The 21,613-nt window shown below is 35.9% G+C and overlaps 1 pseudogene; it reads left to right on the forward strand.

Annotated features, from left to right (window-relative positions):
• Nucleotides 1–6,237: 6,237 nt before the first annotated feature.
• Nucleotides 6,238–7,808, forward strand: LOC105710248 (SNW domain-containing protein 1-like; annotated as a pseudogene).
• The last annotated feature ends 13,805 nt before the right edge of the window (nt 7,809–21,613 follow it).

The raw sequence follows: 21,613 nt of genomic DNA on the forward strand, positions 1-21,613 counted from the left end.
AGCAAAAAGAAAAATGCTGGAGGCATCATGCTACCTGACTTCAAACTACACTACAAGGCTACAGTAATCAAAACAGCATGATACTGGTACCAAAACAGAGATATAGACCAATGGAACAGAGCAGAGGCCTCAGAATTAATGTCACACAACTACAATCATCTGATCTTTGACAAACCTGACAAAAATGAGCAATGGGGAAAGGATTCCTTGTTTAATAAATGGTGTTGGGAAAACTAACTAGCCATGTGCAGAAAGCTGAAACTGGATCCCTTCCTTACACCTTACACAAAAATTAACTCCAGTTGGATTAAAGATTTAAACATAAGACCTAACACCATAAAAACCCTAGAAGAAAACCCAGGCAATACCATTCAGGACATAGGCATAGGCAAGGACTTCATGACTAAAACACCAAAAGCAATGGCAACAAAAGTCAAAATAGACAAATGGGATTTAATTAAACTTAAGAGCTTCTGCACAGCAAAAGAAACAATCAGAGTGAATGGCAACCAACAGAATGGGAAAAAATTTTTGCAAGCTACCCATCTGACAAAGGGCTAATATCCAGAATCTACAAAGAACTAAAAAAAATTTACAAGACAAAAAACAAACAAGTCCATCAAAAAGTGGGTGAAGGATATAAACAGACACTTTTCAAAAGAAGACATTTATGTGGCCAACAAACATATGAAAAAATGCTCCTCATCACTGGTCATTAGAGAAATGCAAATCAATGCCACATTGGGATACCATCTCATGTCAGTTAGAATGGCAATCACTAAAAAATCTGGAGACAATAGATGCTAGAGAGGATGTGGAGAAATAGGAACACTTTTACACTGTTGGTGGGAGTGTAAACTAGTTCAACCATTGTGGAAGACAGTGTAGCAATTCCTCAAGGATCTAGAAATAGAAATACCATTTCACCCAACAATCCCATTACTGGGTATATACCGAAAGGATTATAAATCATTCTATTATAAAGACACATAGACATGTATGTTTATCGTGACACTGTTTACAATAGCAAAGACTTGGAACTAACCCAAATGCCCATCAAGGATAGACTGGATAAAAACGTGGCACATATACACCATGGGATGCTATGAAGCCATAAAAAAGGATGAGTTCATGTCCTTTGCAGGGACATGGATAAAACTGGAAACCATCATTCTCAGGAAATTGGCACAAGAACAGAAAACCAAACACCTCATGTTCTCACTCATAAGTGGGTGTTGAACAATGAGAACACATGAACACAGGGAGGGGAACATCACACACTGGGGTCTCTTAGGGGATGGGGGGTTAGGGGAGGGATAGTAGGGGGTGGGGATATTGGCGAGAGATAACATTAGGAAAAATACCTAATGTAGGTGACCGGGGGATGGAGGCAGCAAACCACCATGGCATTTGTATACCTATGTAACAATCCTGCAAGATCTGCACATGTACCCCAGAACTTAAAGTATAAAAAAATAAAGAACCTAGCATCTTTTAGAAATGTAGCCTAATAGAAGTGACTTGGGGCCCTATAAGAATCTCAGTGCATCTTTCCTAGTCCTTTCCCATTCATAGGCAGATGCTTCCCAAGGAAATCCTTGGTCCATCCTTCTTCAGCCTGGAATTCATAAAAGAATAAATTATCACTTGAAGGCAATCTGACAACAAAGAGAGAGGAGCACACTCAGTAATTTGAGATTAAAATAGAAAAGGTATGTTTTATTCAAAGTTCAATATCCATTTATTTTGAGGATAAAAGGTGTCTGTGTTGTGACTTATGCATGCTGTGAAAAAATGCCAAGTATCTTGATAACTAATGTTAGTAAGGAAAGCTTCACCAAGATGGGGCAGAAGCTCATGAAATGCTAATCGTTGAATTCTAGAGTGAGAATCAATTTCAGATTTTCATGTTTTTGGAACATTTCAAAGGACTTAATATTTTGGTTAAAAGTCTATAGATTCTGAGCATAATGATAAACAAATTTCTTTGCTATGATTCATCTCTGAGGTTTCTTTTCTTTCTTACTGCTTTGGCTTTCCCATATTGCTTTCGTCTTCCCTCTAAGCGTCCAGATTACAATGTCATTTCTTTACCTTCTTTAAAAACTGTGATTGTAAATGTACTCGTTTTGTGGTAAGTGATGAAAAAGCATAAATTTTAAGCCCAAAAGACAATACCTCTTTCAAAACCCCTCCTTTAACAAATGAGTTTTCAGAGCTTTAAAAAGACTGTAAAGAGAGTATGTTTTCCCCAGCCACTGAAGGTATGATGAATGGTACATCCTGAGAGTGAATGAAAGAGATGTTTTAGAAAGTCTGAAGAACAACTACACAGGCTTCGTTAGGGACTACATGCTAACAAGAGGTTTAGGCAGTTAGGTGAATGACAGTGGATCAAATTAATCCTATAAAATGACAAGGACAAACACTGGGGACCTCTATTGTGAAATGTCTTAGAGTAGAGGCTTAGCAAGAAGTCAGTCTTGCATAAACATCAAAGCCAAACTATTTTAGAAAATAAATTACCAAAGTTGATTTATTTTTATGTGAGAATAGTTCTTTAAAAATTATTTCAGATCGTTTTCTTGAATATCAATGTTGATTTAGCTAATAGGACATGTCTTTTTTTCATCTTTATTCAACAATGACTTCAAAAGAGGGGAAGGAGACTCAGAAGGAGCAATCACAGACTACGAGCACAAAATGATTTCAAAAACTTTTGCATTTGAACACAAAAGTGAGTCAATAAAACCATAGCCCCCTTCAATTTGTAATTCAAACACATAAAATAATTTGACTTCAATAGGCAAGGCAAATTCTCATTTACTTGGAAATTTCTCAGGTACTACAGAAAGTCAAGGAGAGTACTTAAAGGGAAGAAAACGTGTCTAATTATTAATAAAATTATTGTTGATCCAAAGCATTGTTGAATGGAATATTTTCAACATCTGAAATACATCTTGATACAAAATGCAATCTTGAATAATTGCAAAAGAAGTGTTGGCTCTGTATTAAGAAATATCCATTCAATGCATAAAAATATGGATTTAATATCTTTGTATTAGACAGTTTTCAAGAAACTTGGTATAGCCAAACTCATATATTGTTTCATTTGCAATTCGTGAGTCTGGTAAATGTAGCTACAGAGAAAACATATTTTTTAAAAAAGCAACCATGCCACTTGCTCTTTTTAAATTGCTTTGCTTCATTTTTAAGAATTTTAAAAATGGGTACTTGGTGTGCATAAAACAGCAACTGTTGCTCATTCTGTCTTTGCCTCTACTCCAGCAAAGATACGTTTTGAAAAGGAATACATTAGAAATGCATCAAAATACATAATGCAATGGAAATGAGCTTTACTATTTTTTAATCCCCCATTCCAAGAATTTTGTCTGCCCTGCAGAAGAAAATGCCTCTCACAAAACCTTCGCAGTCACCTATCACTGTGGCCACATTCATAGCTTCATCTAGGCAATCAGTATGGATCAGGAAATATGATAGAACTGTAAAGAACAGGCTATCCATCATTAGAATAATAGCAGGGTTTTGGTTGAGAATAAACACAGTTGAATTATTTGTAAGGATGTGGAATAGATGAGCTGGTTAGAAAGAGTACGTCTTCAGATGACTTTTTCCTCTTTCCTCTTTCTTCTATGTCACAATAATTCAAGAAGATCATTTCAGCTAATAAAAAGAGCAAAGTGAAACACTAAAAATAAAACACTTGGATCTCAAATATGTACTGAGACTTCTTAAAGAAGTTTGAAAGATCAAAAGTCTAAATAGAATATATTACAAACCACAGAATTTGGGATTAATCAATGACCAAAGATCTCTAAGAATTTTGAAAAGAAAACTGATAAACAATTGTTCCATATCACTAATACACCCAAACTTATTTTTAAAGAAAGCAAAACAGTGCTATGAGCATTTTGTAGTTCCTTTTCCCTTTATTTTTCTTTAGATATACAAATATTTAAACATTTTTAAAATAAAAAATTATATTTGATATATTTATAATGTACGTGTATATCTATATGTTAGAAAAATATCATAACAAACATTGGTGAACCCATCAACCAACTCAAAAGTCAAAATGTTACTCATCTACTCATATACACTTTGCATGCCTATCCTACCTTTCTACCAGAGAAAACTACTGTAGTAATTATTTACACACAGACGTATGCATATATTCACATAGACACACAAACACACAAATATATGTAACTTTTTTGACATATGCATATAAGCCAAAGTCAAATATAAGCTAATTTTGTTTCTGTTGAGATTTATAAAAATAGTTTCATAACTTCTGTAGTCTTATGGGACTTTTCTGTTTAACATTTTAAGATGCATCCACATTTTTACAAATAGTTGTGTTTTATTCACTTTAACTGCTTTGTCCTATTTGATTGAGTAAATATAACACCATTTATTTATTCATTTGTCAAAGTACATCTGTGTAGCTTCTGTATTTTATTATTAATCATACTGTTCTGAATATTCTTGCATGTGTATTAAGAATGTATATAAGTTTTTTGGGGGTTCCTACATAAAGGTAGAATTATTGGTTTGCAAGGCACATGAATGTTTAACTTTACAGAATAGTATCAACAGGTTTTCTAAAAAATGTCCAAATTTGCTATCTTAGCAGCAATTTGTAAGAATTTCTCATGATTCACATTCTCCCCAGATTGTTATATTTCTTAATTTTTTCCCACTCTAGGGGGTATACATAATAATTACAAAATGATTTTATTAATTAATAGTTCCTATCTCATTATGGTCTAAATTACACTTCATTTATTGCAGATTTAACAAATTTTTTTGAGTGCCTACTGTCTTGTCATGCCAGACCTGTATTGGCTCTAATGAGAGGGTGCTGTGTGTGAGAGACTGAAGAAGAGACCCAGAACCAGAGAATGAGACATAAGGTTTATCAAAAGAACTTACATATAAGGCACAGCCGAGACAGGAGAACCATTTGTAAAAAGATGCAGTTTTGTGCCATTTGTAAGAAGTATAAAGTATATAGATTAGGGGCATCTGCATTCTCAGAGGATGCTTAAGTTACGGCTATCAGGTGTGTCTACCATGCTGGGTCATCTCAGTATCCTTCATTTAAGTTATTTCTGTCAGGTATGTCTGCCGTACATATGTTCCAGGAACAGCTAATTATGCTGTAGATTTAACACTAATAAAAAAAATCACTGTCTTCATGAAGATTAAGTTTGAATATGGCAGAGACTGAAAATAAACATAATAAATAAGTGATTTATATAGTATATACAAAGGTAACAAATGTCATTGAGAAAAATAAAGTGAGATAGGACTCCCATAGCAGAGAACCAGTTGAAGTTTTCAATATAGTAGTCAGGGTTGACTTTTGTATTAAGTCATTCTTGCATTGCTCTAAAGGAATACCTGAGACTGAGTAATTTATAAAGAAAACAGGTTTAATTGGTTCATGGTTCTGCAGGCTGTACAGGAAGCATAGTGCTGACATCTGTGTCTGGGGAGGCCTCAGGAAGCTTTGATCATGGTGGATGGTAAATTGGGAACAGGTACATCTCATGGCCACAGCAGGAGCTCTTGTGAGGAAGAAAGTGGAGTGGGTGAGGTGGGCGGTTGGTAGATACCACACACTTTTTAACTGCCAGATCTCTTGTGAACTCAGAGTCACAGCTCAACACCAAGGAGATGGCCCAAGCCATTCATGGGAGATCCCCCAGATGATCCTAACACTTTCCACCAAGCCCCACTTCCAACATTGAGGATTACATTTTGACATGAGATTTGGGCAAGGACAAACATCCAAACTGCATCAATTTCTCTGAGAAATAATTTTAACAAGGACATGAAGTAGATGAAGGCTCTAGTGATGTAGAGGAAACAGCTAGAGCAGGAGGGATCCTGATGTGCTTGAGGAATATCTAAGAAGCCATTATGTCAGGAGCAAAGTGAGTGAAGAGAGAGTGACAGGAGATGTGATTGACAGGTAATTGCAGAGCCTGATCCTCTAGCACGTTGCAGTCAATTTTAAGGATTTTAGCATTTACTTGGTGAAATGTGAATCTATTGAGGGATTCTAAGTACAAGATTGACATGTTCTGAGGCCAAGCGTAGAAGTATGGAGGATACCAGCTGGGAAAAGTTAGAAAAAATGTGAAAGATGCTGGTGGGTTAAGCTAGGGTAATAAAAGAACATATATATATATATATATATTCACCAGCATTTTACCTGCACCTGCTCAACTATCTCAGGATCAGCTTGAGGCTGAAGAAAAGGCAAGCTCCAAGAGATCACAGCAGACCTCACTGGTCTCCTCGAGAAGATTACCACTCTATACAGATCCCGGAATGGTTGGGTACCTCAGTTATTAGAGGATTTTGGAAATGGAGATGCTTTTCCAGAGATCCCTATGGCTTAGTATCCACTGGATATGGGACAAAAGAGAAAAACATCAACTGTGCCGGCCATTCAAGTGGATTCTGAAGGAAAAATTAAATATGATGCAATCGCTCGACAACAACAGTCAAAAGACAAGGTCATTTATACCAAATACACTGACCTGGTTCCAAAAGAGGTTATGAATGCAGATGATCCAGACCTGTAAAGGCCTGATGAAGAAGTCACTAAAGGGACAACAGAAAAGAGTAGCTTTAGACAAATCTGTATCACAGAAGGCTGCCGCAGCCATGCCAGTTCAGGCAGCTGACAAACTGGCATACACACCATCTCAGCAAGGAGTGGCTTTCAACACTGGAGCTAAACAGAGGGTTAGTCAGACTGTAGAAATGCAGAAAGAGCCAATGGAACCTCCAAGGTTCAAGATTAATAAGAAAAGTCCCTGGGGAACACCTTCTCCTCCTGCACCTGTTATGCATTCTCCTAGCCAAAAGATGACTGTAAAGGAACAATAAGAGTGGAAGATTCCTCTTTGTATTTCTAACTGGAAAAATGCAAAGGGTTATACAATTTCATTAGCTGAAGGTCTGGCTGCTGATGGAAGAGGACTACAGACAGTACACATAAATGAAATTTTTGCCAAACTGGGTGAAGCTCTCCACATTGCTGATTGGAAGGTTTGTGAAGCTGTGGAAATGTGTGCCCAAGTAGAGAGAAAAATGGCTCAGAAAGAAAAGGAAAAACATGAAGGGAAACTTAGAGAAATGGTCCTGAAAGCCAGAGAGAATGGAGCTGGGATCAAAACTCATGGAAAAAGAGGATGGGGAAGCATGTGAGAGGGATGAAATCCAGCATGGCAGGTGAAGGGAGAGACAGTGTGACTGGAATCTTTCCAGGGCAGGTCCTGTTAAGAGGTGGAAACTTCAGAGAACTGGAAATCGGGCTATCAGTGAAGTCATTGCTCTCGGTGTTCCTAATCCTCAGACTTTCAACGAAGTTTAGTACGACCAAAAGCTCTTCAACCAATCCCAGGGTATGGACAGTGGATTTGCAGGTGGAGAAGATGAAATTTATCATGTTTATGATCAAGGCTGGAGAGGTGGTAAAGTTATTGCTCAGTTTATTTATAGGCCCAGTATAAATCTGGACAAGGACATGTATGGTTATGACCTAGAAGCGGGAATAAAGACCAACAGATTTGTTCTTGACAAGGAGTTTTCCGGTTCAGACTGTAGGCAGAGAGACCGAGAAGAACCAGTTCAGCTAGAGGAAGATTCTTTTGGTTTGGACAAGTTTTTGAAAGAAGCCAAACAGCATGGTGGCTTCTAAAAGACCCTCAGATAGCAGCCACCCCAAGGAACGTGAGCATGAAGGCAGGAAAAGGAGGAAGGAGTAGACACAGGTCTCTTCAAAGTGGATGAAGTATTATTATCCATAACCCTAATGATGCAAGTCATATGGGGAAATGCTTTGTAAATGGTCAGGATAAAAACCAAATCTGGGTGCCAGGTCTCAGCACTACTTTTATTACTTGACAGTGGGGAGGATAGAAAATACTACTTTGAATTATTTCATTTTTTTAAAAGAGTGGGTCGTGTTTGTGCTTCTCCCACCTTTCAGCATTTCTAGAACATGCTGCCCCACATACAAAATCAAGACCACTTCCTTTTGTGTGACACTAGTAGTTAGTGGTTAATATTTTGTGTAAGAACAGATGCATATGAGTAAAGTTACCCCAACCACAGTGAGTAGGAGGATGTTCACATATTGGAGCTGTCCCACCAAATAAATTTTGTCCCTGTTTTAATTTGGAGTGGGCAAAGTAAGCTCTTGCTTGGTGCAACTGTTGGTTTCAAATAAAAACATTTAGATAAAAAATAAATGAGATATTCAGTATTTTGGACATATAAAAGTATTCGTCTGAAATTCAAATTTATCTAGGTGTCCTATATATTAACAAAATCTGGCAACCTTATTTCTAAGTAGATTAAAAATAAAAATAAGCTTTCATAAAAGCAGTTTGCAATTCTAAAGCAGCACTTAATATATTATGAAATTACTTCAACTTGTTAGAATCTAGTTAGTAACAAATAAGAAAGCAACAGATGTCAATTTGCCCTTTTTTTTATGTACCTTCTTTATGGATCTTTAACTAGAATGCTACACAACTTTGGTATATGGAATATCATTTACACACAAAATGGAAATATGTAAGATAATAAAAACAAGTTAGAAAAAAATGAGTTGCTTGTATTAGGTCAGGATCTTCTCACCTAACAATAATCAGGAAGTAAAAACTTCTTCCAGTTGTCTGAGTCTAAATTCATTTTGAGCAACTAACTCAAGATTATTATGATGCTATGTATTTGAGTTGTATATTAGTGGAGGAAGAGGACAGAACTCCACAACACAGCAATTAACTGGAAAATAGGAGTTCAGGACCAGAGAAAATCTTGATTAACAGGTGAAATAGCTGATATTTTCAACGATTCCCCATTGCCATCAGTCCAGGCCCAGTTCCCTTAACTACCCTTTCTATCATCTGATAAGAATTCCTGGAATATTTCAAAGTGGGAGTGATGATAAATGCTCTGTTTCTGCCAATAAATTCTCAGTTTCTGAGAAGTTTATTTTCTAAATAGAATTTTTTAAATCCTATTTTCTATAAACAAACTCAAAATTATGTTGTAAAGAACGATTCCTAATAATTCTAAAACTGTCTTTGGAATTTGTGTCAAACCAAATGGAAAAGTCACATAATGAATGAAATAGCTTTTTAAATAGCCATGGGCTGAATATGCAAATAATATCACACAGCTAATTATCTCAGGTAATATTATAGTTTGAGAATAGACGAGAGAAATTTTACCAAATTTCAGTGATTAGGTAGGTTTTTTATTATGATTTGCTAAAAGCCATCCTCTACCTCCCAATAAGACTCCTCCACCCTCAGTTTAACTCTCATTTTTGAAAGTCAGAGCAAAACAAAAAATAAAACAAAAATAAGATGTAAAAATAATATCAAGTTTCTCATTTTAATGTACACTTATGTTAATTTTTAAAAGAATATTTAAGGTAAAATACACAGTGCATTTATTACAATATTTGATCTTACTAATGTGCTTTAATTAGAAATGGATAGCTATTACCAGGAAGTTGAATTCCAGTCTGTTTTCAACAATTTGTCATGTTGGTAGAAGATTAAACTTCAGTATTTGAGTAGCAGAATATTCTTAAGCCCTATAGCATTAATGTTAACACTAACTATAAAGCACTCTTGCCAAAGAACAGCAAATGTCTCACTTTCCAAACTCATTCATGTATTTTGGAAATAATGTTGTTTGTTATGTCAAATATGTATCTTTTTTTGTTTATTTATATTTTTGACTTTTTTTCAGATTTTATAATAATTTTTCCTTTCCTTCAATGGTCTCATATGTGAATATACCAAATACTTTATGTCAAATCATCTGTTAACACAGGGTTTATAACTATCATTGTAGAAAACTTCAGTTAAATATTGCTCATTATATATTAATATAGATACTTATTACCTAATATGTATTACTTTGCTATAATAAACTTGTCTATAAAGAGTATTATTGAGCAGGAAGCACTTGTTTCATATTTTGATTTTGGCAGTGCTATGGTCAATCACAAGGCAAAAAAAGTCTAGGAATCTAGAAGGGTTTTTTGCTAACACCTTTGAATAAGAGGTGGAAAAAAAAAACCTTTCAATCTGTGATTTAATTTTTCAGAGGGAAAATTTAAGGATCTTCCTTTGGCTCATGAATTGATTGCTAATTACTTATTTGACATTTAATATATTCTAACTGCTATGTTGGATGATGTACAATATAGTCTGTATCCTCAAAGGACTTTCGTATTTATTTGGAAAGAAGACAAAGACTTGTGGCCACGTCAGGTGTACATTTAACTGTATTAAATATAACTGCATTATATTATGAGCTGATAAAATCCTAAATAATTTAGTACATATAATTAAAGAATAAGATTCTTATAATGTACTAGCTGAAAAGCAGAGACAATCAGGACAAAAGGAATTAGACAAAGTCATCAAAGGAGGCTTCACAGAGAAGGCAGGACATCAGCTATGTCAAAAATAATATTCAAATTTGAAGCAGGGAGGAAAGCACAGTTTATTGAATAAATATTTCTCTAGCCAAGCAGCCTTAGCACCTTGGAATCCTCTTTAAACTCTTTTTATTCTCTTTGCCCTCTCATGTTGTTTGGCTGTGTCCCCACCCAAATCTCATCTTGAACTGTAGTTCCCATCATACCCACATGTTATGGAAGGAACCAGTGGGAAGTAATTGAATCATGAGGATGGGTTTTTCTTGTACTGTTCTGATGACAGTGACTAAGCCATATGAGATATGGTTATTTTATAAAGGGGAGTTCGCTTGAACATGCTCTCTTGCCCGTTACCATGTAAGACATGACTTTGCTCCTCATTTGCCTTTTGGTACTATTACAAGGCCTCCCCAGCCATGTGGAACTGTGACTTGATTAAACCTCTTTCCTTTATAAATTACCCAATCTCAGGTATGTCTTTATTCACAGTGTGAGAACAGACTAATACAGTAAGTTGGTACCAGGAGTGGGGCACTGCTGTAAAGATATCTCAAAATGTGGAAGTGATTTTGGAACTGGGTAATAGGCAGAGGGTAGAACAGTTTGGAGGACTCAGATGAAGACAGGAAAATGAGGAAAGTTTGGGACTTCCTAGAAACTTGGAGGGCTCAGAAGACAGGAAGATGTGGGAAAGTTTGGAACTTTCTACCTAGAGACTTGTTGAATGTCTTTGACCAACATACTGCTAGTGATATGGACAATAAGGTCCAGGCTGAGGTGGTCTCATATGGAGATGAGGAACTTGTTGGGAATTGGAGTAAAGGTCACTCTTGCTATGCAAAGAGACTGGTGACATTTTTTCCCTGTCCTAGAGATATGTGGAACTTTGAACTTGAGAGAGATGGTTTAGGGTATATGGGGGAAGAAATTTCTAAGTGGCAAAGCATTCAAGAGGAAGCAGAGCATAAAAGTTTGAAAAATTTGCAGCTTAATGATGCAATTATGAAGAAAAATCCATTTTCGGTTTAGAAATTAAAGCTGGCTGCAGATATTTGCATAAGTAACAAGGATCTGAATGATAATCACCAAGACAATGGGAAAATGTCTCCAGGTCATGCCAGAGAAACTTGAGGCAGTCACTCCAATCCAGGTTTGGAGGCCTAGGAGGAAAAAATGGTTTTGTGAAACAGGCCTAGGGCCCCCCTGCTCTGTGCAGCCTAGGGACTTAGTGGCCTGTGTCCCAGTCACTCCAGCCATGGCCAAAAGGGGCCAAGGTACAACTCAGTCCGTGGCCTCAGAGGATGCAATCCCCAAGCCTTGGCAGCTTCATGTGGTATTGAGCCTGAGGGTGCACAGAAGTTGAGAATTGAGGTTTGGTAACCTCTGCCTAGACTTCAGAGAATGTATGGAAATGTCTGAATGTCTAGGCAGAAGTTTGCTGCAGGGATGGAACTCTCATGTAGTATCTCTGCTAGGGCAGTGTGGAAGGGAAATGTGGGGTTGGAGCACCCACACAGAGTCCCCACTGGGGCACTGCCTAGTGGAGGTGTAAGAAGAGGGCCACCAATCTCCAGACCCCAGAATGATAAGTCCTCCAACAGCTTACACTGTGTACCTAGAAAAGCCACAGACACTCAATGCCAACCTGTGAAGGCAGCCAGGAGGAAGTCTGTACCTCACAAAGCCACAGGGGTGGAGCTTCCCAAGGCCCTGGGAGCCCATTTCTTACATCATTTTGACCTGGATGTGAGACATGGAATCAGAAGAGATGATTTCTGAGCTTTGAGATTTGACTGCCCCACTGGATTTTGACTTACATGAGGTCTGTAGCTCATCAGTCTTGGCCAATTTCTTCCATTTGGAAAGGCCGTATTTACCCAATGTCTGTACCTCCACTGTATTTAGGAAGTAACTAACTTGCTTTTGATTTTATAGGTTCATAGGTGAAAGAGACTTGTCTTGTCTGAAATGAGACTTTAGACTGTGGACTTTTGAGTTAATGCTGAAATGAGTTAAGACTTTGGGGGACTGTTGGAAAGGCATGACTGGTTTTCAAATGTGAGGACATGAGATTTGGGAGGGGTCATGGTAGAATGATATTGTTTGGCTGTGGCCATACTCAAATCTCATCTTGAATTGTAGCTCCCATAATTCCCACATGTTGTGGAAAGGGTCCAGTCAGAGGTAACAGAATCATGGGGGCAGGTTTTTCCTGTGCTGTTTTCATGATAGTGAGTAAGTAAGTCTCACCAAATTTGATGGCTGTATAAAGGGGAGCTCCCCTGCACATGCTCTCTTGCCTGCTGTCATGTAAGATGTGACTTTGCTCCTCATTAACTTTCTACCATGATTGTGACACCTCCCCAGCCAGGTAGAACCGTGAGTCAATTAAACCTCTTTCCTTTATAAATTACCCAGTCTCAGGTATGTCTTTATTAGCAGCATGAGAACAGACTAATGTACCCTCACATCTAATCATCTGTCAAGCTTGTTGGGTTCCACCCACCCAGTATCACATCCAATTCTTCCCACTCTCATGATCTCTAGGCTAAGCCCCATTATCTCAATTAGAGTTCTGAAAGGGCCTTCTAACTTGCCTCCTTGGCTTCACCATGGAGTTTATGCTCCTGGCTCTCCTTTCACTATTGCTGGTTCATGCTTTTAAAACACAGTACAGCCATGTCCCTCCCTGCTGTGTTACGAATTAAGTGCAGTATCAACTCTGGAATTTTATAGTCTCCATAGCAGGATCACAGCCTCTCTCATGGTCTACAGGTCATTGTTTTCCTGCACATATATTTCATATTTCTGATTCATTCAACCAGTTACTGTGCTATGTACAGTCTGCACAACATGTTAAGACAGAGTTCTTAGCTTTAAGAAGAAATCTAATATGTGATGTAATTACATTAAACAATTATAATCCAGCAGGTTTAGTGGAATTACATAGATACAAACATGGCAGCACAGGAAGGTAAACTTCACCTAAATGGGAATAGAGGAGTTGGTTGACAGAAAAACTTCTAGAAGGAAGTCTTTTTGTTATTAGTTAAGAATAATAGCCAATTTATCATGTATCAAGTATTTTAAATGAATTTAATCACTGGATTATCGCAACACTTTTGTGAGGAAGTTACCATTGTTATCCACCATTTATAGATGAGAAAAGAGCAAAATCCCAAAAAACAAAAACAGTAAGACACAAAGATGTTAGGCAATTTTCTCACAGTCCTGGAAGTAGAGGTTGATGTTACAGGATTTGAACCTCAGGTCCCAGAGTCCACAGGTTTAGTCTTTTATGCCTCCTTCTTACCTGCTTAGCATTATTCTACTTCTGAGCTGTTCATGTTGTTCCTCCTTGTGATGCTTCCCTCCACCATTCAGACTTGTCTCCTTATTGAATTCTTACTCATCTTTTATGGTTAATCTTAAAGGTCACCTTTACTTATGACCACACAAATGGACCTTTTCTACTATTCTACTCTAGCTCTTTAACACTTTCAGCTATTTATCAAATTCTAACATGTATTGTGTTGGTCCATTCTTCTGTTGCTATAAAGAAATGCCCAAGACTGGGTAATTTAGAAATAAAAGAAGTTTAATTAGCCTATGGTTCTACAGGCTTTACAGTAAGCATGGTGCTTGCATCTGTTTCTGGTGAGACCTCAGGAAACTTTCAATCATGGTGGAAGGTGATGGGGAGCCAGTATGTCATGTAGTGGGAGCAGGAGCAAGAGAGAGATAGAGGAGGTCCCAGATTCTTTAAAACAACCATATTTCTCCTGGCCTAACTGGGTGAGAACTCACTACCATCAAGGAGATAGTGGTAAGCCACTCATGATGCACCCATAACCCAGTCACCCCGTGATCCAATCACCTCCCACCAGGCCCCAGGTCCAACACTGGAAATCACATTTCCAGTTGAGACTTGGAGGGAACAAACATTCAAACCAAATCTTATTGTTAGGATCTCTACACTTATCTGCTTTTTATGAGATTATAAGCTTCTTGACTACATCTTTATTCACTCATTTATTCAGCTGAATTCATTCATTCAACTCAGTTACTGTGCTATGTACAGTCTGCACGACATGTGAAATTAAGACAGAGTTCTTAGCTTTAAGAAAAAACCTAGTATGGGATGTAATTACATTAAACAATTATAATCCAGCAGGGTTAGTGGAATAACATAGACAGAAACATGACAGCAGAAGAAGGTGAATTCCACCTAGCTGGGACTAGAGGAGTAGACTGACAAGAAAAACTTCTAGGAGTAATTAATGTTGAGCTAAGGTTTTAGTATTGGCTTCACAGGTGAAGAGTTGGATTATGTAATCAGCAGTGCTACCAGACCATGTGCCCTCATGTAGTAAGTTCTTAACAAATATGCATAGAATATAAACAAATTAAAATTGCTACATGAGTTTTCCTGTTTGTCATTCATATATTCTACTGCCATGCAGACACAGTGAGAAGGACTTAAAAGCATTGATCAGAAAAGACTTTATACAAATGAAAAGTTTCTTTTCTTTTTTTTTTTTTTTAAATCCTCTGTCAAGCAGTCTCACAATTGCACATCATATTTAATTGTTTGGCAAATATTATGGGCTTTGTAGTTTTTGTTTTCTTTAAAAGCTCTGTATTTTTTTAGAGATTGCTACATAAATATGTGATAGCACTCCATGCAGAGTGCACAGAACAGAACATTTAAGGATAAATCCTAATAAGCTGAGGGGATAAAAGATTTTTCAAAAATCACCTTGCATTTCAGGTTTGTCTGGGAAAAAAAAATAAAAGGAATAGAAATGGCTTTTATTTAGTCCATTCAATAATTCAAATTACTAGAGAACAGTAGTGGTATAATCCCCAGGCAGAAAATTCTCCCATTTATTTTTAAAAATAATTTTTTATGCTGATGGTCTATTTCTGCCACTTAATGAAAGCTGAAGATCGATGCTTCCCTGGTGAGCACAAAGAGCTGGTCCAATGTGGCTGCAACACAGGTGACACATGTCAATACCTGTGGAATTATACAGCATAATAAAAATAGGCAGCCAGAGTTGGCTCTGGTGTTTTAACATTAAAAATATATTGTAAAGATATGAGAGAATGTCTGCTCCCAAAGATTTTTGTACCAGGAAAAGTATTATAGATATTTCCAGTCTACATGTACTCATATATTTTTAAAAAAATAATAATGGTGAAAATTGAGTGTCTATAATATTGAATGAATATGTAAGATTTTTACATGAAATTTATTTAAATAACTTTTTGTTAACATAGCGTTAAAGAACAGTATTTTCCATGGCATATGCCCACATTTGTGCTTTAATCGTAGCAACCTAATTTTCCAAAGATTTATTTATATAAGTGCTTTCTTTGTAAATGTTACATTAGAAAAAAATATACACATTCACATAACCTTTTAAATCAACGACTGCTGGCAAAATGAATGGAGGAGACCAAAGAATTCTGCCAAAGTGGTTTGGAAATGTAGTTAGTCTTAGTGCTGTTTATAAAACTCATTTTAACTTTGATGTCTGATTACATTGCAACACTTTTTCAAGACTCCATCTGGTGCTATAAGTATACTGGGTAATCTGTGCTGAAAAGGGAATTTGGAAAGTGTTAAGTACATTGCCTCATGTGGATCTTTGACTAGGCTTTTTAGGCAGATGTACTTTTCTGAGTGATTAAAATCTGGTGAACTTGACCTTACCTCTTCATCTTGTGCACTGGAGGCCAACTTTTGCAGAGTAGGCCTCCATACCAGGGCCTTTTTAGTGGATGTTAATGAGAACAAAGAAACCTCCTCCTAGCATGGCGAAAGGTCTTGTCATCAGACAGATTATTTTTCACTTTCTAGATGCATTATTTAAAGGAGCTGATGAAACTGACCAATTGTTTTGATCTTAGATGAACAAAGGCTACAAAGATAATGCTAGAAAAAACAGCAAGAACAATCATAAACTTCCTAATGACTAAGGGAAACTTTTAATTAGTCATTCAAATTATTTTAAAAATTAACAAACTCACTTTTATCATCCAGGTGTCATATTTTCCCAATTCACTTGGTAAATCTTTTCTTTGGTTTGGCTTGTTCATATGAACTTAAATGTTGTAATTGAGTGGCAAAAAATTGTTGTTTTCACTACTTAAGTTCTGGATTATCTTTATAGATGCTTTACTTTAGAAATACAAATATATTTAAAACTGAGAGAGATGCCAGCAAAACCTATTTCAGTCACTTTTCATGTTGACTTACTGAGGGCAATTAAAGAAAATTCTTCCTCTATTATATTCTTTTTTTTTAACCCTCTGGGCCAAATTCTTTATCTAGATTACACTACCATCTGTTTTCATTTGTTTGGTATTTAGTTACAGTTGTTTCACAGGGTATATTTTTGAATAATAATTAATAGAAGTAAATCAAACCTTTCAGAGAAATAATTCTCATGTGGAATAGCAAAACCAGATGAAAATATGTCTGGAAATACCAAGTTAATTTTCAAAGTAAGGACTAGGGATTTTGCCTTGTGGCCTTGATCAAGGTCAATAGGACTCATGTGGGTAAGTCTTGGCACGGTGCTCTGAAAATGCTATCCCCTACCAATAGCTAAGGAAACTGGAACTAGGTAAAAAAAACATCAAGAAAACACAGGGGCATAAAAGGAAGAAAACCTAGAAACCCATATTTTGTAAAGCTAGAATAACATGTTGTATTAAATCATTTAGTATTTTTGGCAGTATACTGGAGGTAAAATTTTACATTCCAAAGCAACCATGACTAATTCTTCTACCTGCTGTTCCCCGGGTTTCTATATTATTTCACTGCTGTTTTCTTTCCTTGGCTCTGCTGACTGCAGCTTTTATCTCTTGGGAAAAAGTGACGAAGAGTCCGATTTTTCATTTTTCAATATGGTCTAAAAATTTCATCTGCATGCTGATCTCGCTTTGAAACCGATGGAGTCTCTGATCCCGGAAGAAGTATTTGACTAAATGAGAAGCGGCTTGTGGAAAAATGACAGGGGAATCATTTTATCGTGCTAATGTACATTTCAAATCCAAATGCAAAACATGATGGTCAATAGAGGAAAAATCATCTGACAAAGGCTATAATGCCAGGGAATATTACATCAAAAACTCATTCAGTTCATGGTAACCAGTGTCTCAATTAGATATAGAGTAATGAAAAAACAAATGTTAATGCCATTAAATTAACTTAATTAACATTGAGTTACTATTATTTAGCATAATTTAATACTTGTTTGAACTCTTAAAGAACAAATGATTTAACAGGATCTGTAATTTTTTATTGCCTATGGCTGGAAATAGTTTTGCAGAATTACGAATAGTACTTCTTATTACATTATACTATAGAAGGTTATCTATATTGCTTATATTTTATTATAGAATGATAATTATTTTGCAGGCATGGTTAGAAACAAGGTCATCCTCTGAGAACATTATTTTCCCTACGGATAAGTCCAGTGGAAGTCTCACTCTCTAAGGTTTTTTGCTTTTTCTGAAGTAGGAAGTGTTATCATTCTCCCAGGCTTACATTTTACTTTAAAATTCACAAAACCTTTTATAACATAAATCTGAAACCATTTGTTATCTTTCTGCATCTTTTTGTCATTTGCCTTTCATTAACATTGATGAAAAGTAACTTTACATAAATAAAACTTGTAAATTTTCATTTACATTTCAGGCATTTATTGAGGACGTTGATTCCTATCTCACTGTCTTTTTTATCCCTCCACCTTCTGTTATCCTGTGTGATTTCACCATATAAATCTCCCCCAAATATTCTGAGTCTCATCACTACTTATTTCCTCTATGCCATGACTCACTTATATCTCCATGAACTTTGTCCTCCCCTGAAATTGAGCATCCACACAGCAGGATTAGATGGCTTAAGCTCCATTACCTTCTTTTCTGAGTACAGTATCATTTCTTTTCAGACACACCTGCACACATATCCTTGATCTTATTCAATCTTTCAGTCCCTTGACATCCAACTTTTTATTCTAGCCTCTAGGTTTATTTTAGGCATTCCTTCCTTTTCAAAACACATAGTTCATCACTTCAAGAGTCCATTAGCTACCAGCCTCGATCCCTTTGTCTCCTTGCCTTTCTGTGTCCTTCCCTATAATCTTGCAAACTTTGAAGACTTGTCTTCTTCTTCCTGTATACAAGGACAGACAATCACAAAATTTAACAGCTATTCTCTCATTTATTTCAGCAATGACATTGATCCTTCAATGAACATATAAAGCACCTAAGTCTGCAAGCTCCCCTGCAGACTTAGACCACTGCGATCTTGACTCCTATTTCAAAGAGAAGAGTAGAAGCCACCAGGCAGGAACTTAAAGCACATTAAAAACATACAGAAAACAAACAAACAAGCATCACATGTTAAAACATATTGAAAACATACAAAGCACAAGAAATAAAAAATTTATCTCAAGACTATACAATACGTTATGTCATCAGTTTATAATAACCCTGTGTGTGTCCGTGTTTAAGCTTTAATTTGACCAGTGAAATTCAGGCTCAACAATATTGAGGGTTTTGTCTAATTTCACACTGCTAGTGGTAGAGATCAAGCCATTTCAAGTTTCTAGGTTAATTTTACCATATTTTGTTAATTATCTTTTCATATGCAAATTTTCTAATAAAAAGGTATGCTCCTTATTCATTGTATATCTCACAGTGCTTAGCCCGAAATCTTATAAATAATTACTTAATCTATATATTTTACAACAAAGCAGTATATAAAAGCCATATGCTTTATGGCAACAGTATCCATTTCTTGACTAATCATGAAAATTCTAATTGGATACTATTATCCTTAAAATAAAATGAAGAAGTGACACTTATGGGATTGTCTGCCTTTATTCTTAATTTTTTCCTTCAGTTTGCAGATATGTACAACTATAATCCTGACATCCAGATAGACTAAAGGGATGAAACAACGTCTACAGGAAAGATACACATGTGGACATCATTAGGATCATGTGGAAATTATTTAAGATTTTGCGCTCAGGTAAGAGGCACATATGTTATTTATTATACGTTATTTATTTTACTCCTGGCTTTTAGACACAACTTGGTGTTGCTAGCAAATAAGTTGACTAATCTAAAATGTGAAAATTCTATGGTGGAATCTGGGTTTTAACCATGATACAATGATCTGGTTCTTTAAATGCTGCACACACAACATATAATCATGCAAACTATACTAACAATCCAACTTACAGAAGTATAACAGAAACCCCTTTCTAATGGCAGCCAATGAAGGTTGGCATAGTCTTTTCAGTGTTTAAAATGAGTAATGGTTTACATCACTGAACTGCAAAACTATACTGCTGACTCTTAAAGATTTTCTTGACAGATAAAAGATTTCCCTCACATTCTCTAAATGCCTGAAATTATAGAAAAAGAAAAATCTGAAATACTAAGATTATATCATAAACTACACCTACAGAAAATGTTTTTAGTGGTCCTAAAACCACTATGTTATGCAAATGAAACAATTTTATTTTAAAAAATCTCATGAAGAGAACTTATTTCATGAACCAAACTATCTAAAAGGAGATATAAAAAGTACTGTACATTTTTAGATTTTCTCTTCAATTTGTAATAGATATTTAGATATTTATCAATACATTAAATAGAAGATCTTTTTCCAAATTACTTTGCTTATATAGTTGTGAAATTATTATTTGTAGATATTGCTTTTCAGTTCTGTTGTGGATATTGCTTTTCCATAAAACAACAATGAAATAACATTACTCTTGCCTGAATTATTAACAGCTCAAAGTAATTTTCTGCTTTTATTTTTTTTCTGCTGGTTTTTGGGATGTCCTTGCTCTTCCATTCTCAGTAAGTGTCATTTCTGATTGGATGAATTTTCATAAACTCTTTTAGCCTGTGTTAAGTGTGCATCTTTATTTTAGAGGATAAATTACACCAAAAAGATTGAATACACATTTAAATTCAGGGCACCCTTAAGAGAGATATTTCGATGCCAAGATAGGAGTGTTCTGATTGAAAATTGGTACTTGTGTTATTTACTGAGTAGTAGTCAAGGACATCTCCTTTCATAAGATAATGTAAAAAGAAAAGGAAACACCCATCAGCAAACATGTGGCTGAATTTTAAAACTACCCTGTGCAGTTTGAATCAAGTTGCTAATTGCCTAGTATGATATACAGTCTGATATGAGAAATGCTGGAAATCTCAACCATAAAACTGATGGCATTAAACCATTATAAGCAGAACACTGTGTATCTTTGTCCTATTAACATACATAATTAGAGTCCCCTGTTCATTTCATGGCAATTATAATATTTTTCCAATTGCACCAGTCAGATCATTTGCATTTTTTTACATTCTGTAGTATCAGCTCATTAGATGTATTAATAAAGAATCATTAAATATGAGGTGACAAGCGGATCAAGAAATCCCACAAATGACTGTATTTTGCTATCAGTTGGGGAAAACTGTTGAAGGTATTAGAAAGAACTAGGCCAGATGGTAAAGTGTTTTATCAGAATTTAAATTACATTGAGGTAGTTTGATATATACAGTAATACCTGCTAAAACATTAGAAAAAAATTCACAGTAAAATCACATCTAACTTCAGAAATATTTGCCTGTATCAGAATTGGGTATTGTTCTTTAAATATATCCCTTTCTGCTCTGATAGTATTGGGAAAGAGAAAAGGCTTTATATGTAATCATTTCACTTTGAATTAGATTGATAGCTTGTTCCATCAGGATTGGCAGCAGCAGCAGAATTTGCCAGTGTTATATTCTGAGATTTAAAAAATAACTCTCTAGAGAGATTATGAGGCAGATATAAAATCATACATCTTAGAGTGAATGACTCCTCTGCTGGATTTTATTGGAAAGATCTTTGTGACTGGTATGCTCTTAGGCCTGCCTGACTTTCATCTGATAACTCTATTGTTTATTTGAATTATTTTCATCTAATAAGCAGATAGAAATTCCATTTTGAGAAAATCTCACTCACCCTAAACTGCTTACTCTTCACCCAATTATAATTTACTGGATTGAATTTCAAAGAGGAGTCTTGGA

The sequence above is a fragment of the Aotus nancymaae genome, unplaced genomic scaffold, assembly GCF_030222135.1.
Source record: "Aotus nancymaae isolate 86718 unplaced genomic scaffold, 86718_ANA_hifiasm-v0.15.2.pri h1tg000007l, whole genome shotgun sequence".
NCBI lineage: Eukaryota > Metazoa > Chordata > Mammalia > Primates > Aotidae > Aotus > Aotus nancymaae.